A 5,730-nucleotide genomic window follows, 5' to 3' on the forward strand; every position below is an offset into this window, starting at 1 on the left:
CCTTATGTTTTTTCCACTGCCTGTCTTTAGCATCTTCGCTTCATTGCCCATGAGTCACCTGTGCTTAGCTATGAGGCGATATATCCTCTCCCATTCCAAAAGCATTGATCTAAGTCTCCCTCCTTCCATTTTTTAATAAATCTTAGTGAAGCAATATAACATTCCAGGTCAGTCCTGTAGTGCGGTTCTGGCCTTGCTGGAGCGGTTGCTGCAGAGCATGGAAACTTGCTGGCACAATATTGCAAAGTGACTCTGTGGGGGCTGGATGACTTCCAGCCAGCAATGAACCACGGCCAAGAAACGCCAATATGGATAATGCAAACAAGAGAGATTTGGGGCACATTTCGATTTAACCATCTGATTTAATTGACAGAATAAATGCACCTGTCAACGGGTAATATTCTTGTGATTAGTTTTGGCTGTGATGATGAGATGATGTTAAAAGAATGTCAGAACAACCTGTCCTGGGACTCTTACAGGCAGTTTTGAGCAAGGGAAGGTCAGTTTTTAGCTAGTTGAAAGAAGCAGGATTATAAATGTAAAGGTATTTTATGGAAACAGTGAATGTTTTCTTTGACGTTTTCCCTCTGTGCATAGCCTTCACCACAAATCAAAGCAGGGGACACAGGCTCACAGTAGACATTGGCATTTGAATGAGTCTCTATGGCTACTGGGGGTAGTCTTCATTTTGAAATGGCTAAAGCTATACCCAATGGTCTCACCTCCCTCCAATTGTGCTTCCTCCATGACCAGAGTAAGCTATTCAGGCAGAGTTTTAGTAGGAGGAGGCTTGTAACTGAAGCTTTTTTTTTTTTCTTCAGAGAAAATGCTGACCTTAGAACAAGTGTATTAATTAATGCTCATACATCTTGTCACTAAGCCCTCACCCATCTAACTCCAGGCAGGTTCTTCTTGGGAATTTGAGCTTTAGCTCTAGCCTATGAGGACATTCTCTGGGCTCTCTATCTCTGACTTCTCTCCGTTTTGAATAGTTACTGCTCTTGCTTCTCTGTAGAAGGCATGTATCAAAGGTAGATGAGGATTTGGGGTATCCTGCTCTATACCTTTCCACCATTTTCTTTTGAGTCAGGGTTTCCCAGCAAATCTGGAGCCATGCTAGTGTTCTACATTCATGCCCCCAGTGATCCTCAAACACAGCTCTGTAGTTCTAATCACTTGTAGCCACACTTGGCTTTTTAAGTGTGGGGTGATGGGAGTTTGAACCAGGTCCTCATGTGTACATATCAAGCATACTTAGCCTGTGATGCTATTTCCCCAGTCCTCGGTTTTCATTTTGTGGTTATTTGATCCTCCACTCTCACTAAGTTTTCCTTGTCTTTCATGGATGCTTCCTAAATTTATCTTCAGGACAAATTCCATACCAAAACTCTGGTCACATAATCAGTTTGCCTAGAGGATGTGTCCGAGGTTGAATATCCCTTCTGCATTTTCCTTGTCTGTGTATAGCAACTGTTCCTTTTATAATCTCCAACTCATCAAACTAAACCATTCAAATAAATTCAAGCCATTGATTTTCTTACTTAAAACATAGTATGCAGATTTATGCTTAAAGTTTGTTCTTGGTGTTGTTTTGTTTTTTTCAATACAAGGTTTCTCTGTGTTGCCCTGGTATTCTGGCACTCATGCTGTAGGCCTGACTGGCCTCCAATTCATAGATCTGCTTGCCACTGCTCCCATGCGTTACTATAAAAGACATGTACCACCATGCTTGGCTCTCAAGGGTGATACTTAAGTTCTGTATTTGTCCATTAGTTTGTTAAATAGTCATTACTTTCAATTAACAACTCCGTGCCCTGAGGGTTTTTTGCTCTTTTCTTTAACTTTTATGCTATATCCAGCCAGTGACCAAGGCCCATGGAAATATATTTCTCAATGGCTGGACCATAAACAAACATCACTGGAATTGTCTAGATTGATTTGGAGTCTTTTTGAATGGGAGATAAAAATCATATGGTATTTAAAATAGTCTCCACGTCGTTGAAACCCACCACTGAAAAGACTGATTTTTTTGCTGGGGGGTGGGGGGGGAAGCCACCCCTACTTCCTCTTTTGTGTTCTCAAGGCCACACTCTGCTGCAGCTCCCCTTATCTTCCTTCCACCTGGGGACCATGGATGATGACAGCACTGCAGAGCCCTACTTGGTGTTAGGTAATTTTCATGAACATAACTTTACTTCAATTGCGGAAGGCCAACATAAGAAATGTAAGGTAAATTGTCCAAGGTTGCACAGCTGGTGAGGGGTGTGCTGGAATTCAAATAGAGAGCACTAAAGCTCAGATGCTTCCCTGGGACACGCGCACAGCTTCCCAGTGCTCTAACTTCTATATCTTCTGTTTTTTCCCCCTATTCCTCATCAATCGTTTCCAGATTAATTTTACTAAATGCCATTTCTGCCAACCTCTGAGAAAACATGTTATCTTACACCACGTTTATTTTTCAGTCCTTTTTTGGGGGGGGGTCTTCTAAAGAATCAATTTTTTATTAGATATTTTCTTTATATATGTTTCAAATTTCAAATGCTATCCTGAAAGTTCCCTATACCCTCCCCGCGCCCTGCTCCCCTACCTACCCACTCCCGCTTTGCTTTTTAACTTACAGGATCTTTAAGGTCTTGAATTAAGTCAGTTCTGATTCAGAATAAGAACCCAGGATGCACTTTGAGTTAAATAATATTCGTCAGAAAGCATTAATTTCCTATTGGCTATGGAGTGAGTTCACCTTCGTCACGCAGGGTCCTCCCAAGCCCAGACCGGTCTTTTCTTATTTAAATATTCCCCCATAGAATAGGCAATGAATGCAGTTTTCCAGTTGTGTTCTTTTCTCATTCAGCTTTTTTCCCCCTTTCCTTGCTCTTTTCCCAAGCTGAGATTTGTTTCTGCTGAATTATATTATTGTGCAATACCAGCTTCTGGGGTAAGCATAAATTTCTTGAGAATGTGATAGACTTAATTCTGTCCATTGATACATCAGATTTAGTTTTTTGAACCACTTCAATTTGATATATCACATTTTGACTCCTAGATTCATTATAGTTTAGGAAGCAAACAGCAAAGATGAAATGTCATTTTTTTTAACTTATTTGGCTTTTTAATTAGTAGCATTTAAAAATGAATAGCTAAAATAATAGCTCAGAATTATCTTTATCTTTTAAATATTGTTTTAAAGTAATACATTAAAAATAGGATTATAGAGATGTGTTTTGATGGCATTCTTCATAGGACTGTAGAGTCACTGAAATATTTCCTGTCAATATTCTGATTAGAAGTATGCAAAAGAGCAGATATTGACAACTTACTAGTTAACATATATTCAATATAGTGGAAATAGTCATTTTAACAAAATCAGAGAAATTATTACTTATACAGTATTTGAATTGCCATCATTCCAAAATCTAACTCAGGGTTTTCAGTATACTTTTTATTAATTTCTAATATAATTTTATATTTTTAATATAAATTAACATAATTCCTAAGTATAATCTCAATGCACTTTATATTAATTCCTGTAATTTGTTATCCTTATTCATGAGAGTATTTTTTAATTTTTATTATATATTTTCTTCATTTACATTTCAAATGCTATCCCAAAAGTCCCCTATACCCTCCCCACACCTTGCTCCCCTACCCACTCACTCCACTTCTTGGCCCTGGCGTTCCCATGTACTGGGGCATATAAAGTTTGCTAGACCAAGGGGCCTCTATTCCCAATGATGGCCGACTAGGCCATCTTCTGCTACATATGTAGCTAGAGACAGGAGCTCTGGGGGTACTGATTAGTTCATATTGTTGTTCTATCTATGGGGTTGCAGACCCCTTCAGCTCCTTGGGTACTTTCTCTAGCTCCTCCATTGGGGGCCCTGTAGAAATTATTTTTAATACAGTGTGAGAAAAGAACACTTTTACATTGATGGAATACTTAGTGGTGATAATAGGCTATTTCTAATTATAGAACAATCATGATCTGACAGAGGAAGGTGGTATGTGAAAGATCCATTGTTTGAAGTTTTCTTCATTTTCTCTGGCTTAGTGTACTTGGAACCAATGTCTTACGGAAGTTCATGTCAGCGTGACTTCAGGTAAGTGGTAATGGGAGAAAAAGAAACTAGTCATTTTTTTTCCTGTTTGTGTAGACAGCAAAGTGTGTCATCTTTTTTCTTCCCCAAAACATCATGATTCTTCTACACTTGAATCCTCTGATGGTCAGATTTGTCCTTGGATGTTAGTTAGCTATCACAGATGAGAACTTTGCTATTCAGGTTCTTCTAAAAAAATAAATTTCTACAGTGTACAAAATTTCCAAGCTTAAGAACATGAAAACAGACGGGAAAATGTAAAAGTTGGTATCTTTGAACATCCAGTATAAAATTATTCAACTTGTAGACCACAGTATGGCAGGCTTCTTTGCAACTGTTGTCTTCATCCATGAGATGTGTGATTTTGTTCTTTCATAGTAGATTAAATATGTTAGGAGATTTATGTATTACAAAATTTCAAATTGCTAGAATAATAGGATCTACCAAAGGAGAGAAAAGTGACCTTCATATGAAGTACTTACGTAATGGTCCCAGCAGCTTAATTCCAGTGTTGCACCTCTGTCAGGGAGTACTCTTGTCTCCAGAGCTTTCGGGATGGTCCAGTGGGGTAGCTTTGGTAGATAAAAGCAAGTGGAGGAGGCATGGTCTCAAGGCTTGTTTGAGTTTCTTTGTTAACATAGTGTAAGCAGTTCTTAATGCATCACAGAAAGGAAGAACAATGTGTTAAATCAACTCTGTGCTTGGAGTGTTCAACCAGGATATAAATCTACCCTGTTCACTTTCCCAAAAGCCAATCCCAAATCAGTTTATGGGATTAGTGCTATTGCTTGGTAAATCACTTAATGGTATTTGAGGCATTTTTATGAGAAATAGCTCTTCCTGTGTGTGCTTTTTTCTCAGTTGCTTTCGTAGTAAAAGTTGCTACTACATCTTAAGGACCCTAAAGAAAGCATGGTACCCAAACTATTGAGGGGAAACTTAGGAGTGTGAATCTGGTATTACATATTTTGAAAGAAAATTAGCTGGGCCTGGTGGAGTATACTTTAATTCCCATCACTGGAGAGGAAAAGGCAAGTGTATCTCTGGGTTTAAAGCCAGCCTATCCACATAGATAGTTACATGCTAGCCAGCTAGCTACATGAGACCATATCTCAAACAAACAAAACAGAAATTTAAAGCAGGCATCTATTTGTCTGGATATTTTTATTTGAAAAAAAGACCTACATATCACAAATATTTAAAATTTTACCTACAACTAAGTTATGTCTGTTAGCATTAAGTTATGTCTGTTAGCATTTGAGGTCTCAGCTTGACTTAAAATTCCTAAAAGCAGCAATCTCAGTAACAGAGGTATTAACCTCAGGCAGCCACCCCCCCCCCCACACACACACATTACTACCCCTGACCACAGTACCACTTCTCCCACTCCAGTACCACTTTTGATGCTTATATGTGTTTTGGGAATTAACTTTTTTATTTCAGTAGAAGTATGTATATTGTGTATGTACTAAATGTTACTAATTTAGTATAAATTATGATACTGTGAGATGGCAAAGTGGGTAGAGATTGCAGCACAATCTTGATGTCCTGAGTTCAATATACATATATGTAGAAGAGATCTAACATCTTTGCAGATTCCCATGATGCCATGTGAGTTTCCATATGGGCACACACA

Source organism: Mus musculus, chromosome 11, assembly GCF_000001635.26.
Source record: "Mus musculus strain C57BL/6J chromosome 11, GRCm38.p6 C57BL/6J".
Classification (NCBI taxonomy): Eukaryota; Metazoa; Chordata; class Mammalia; order Rodentia; family Muridae; genus Mus; species Mus musculus.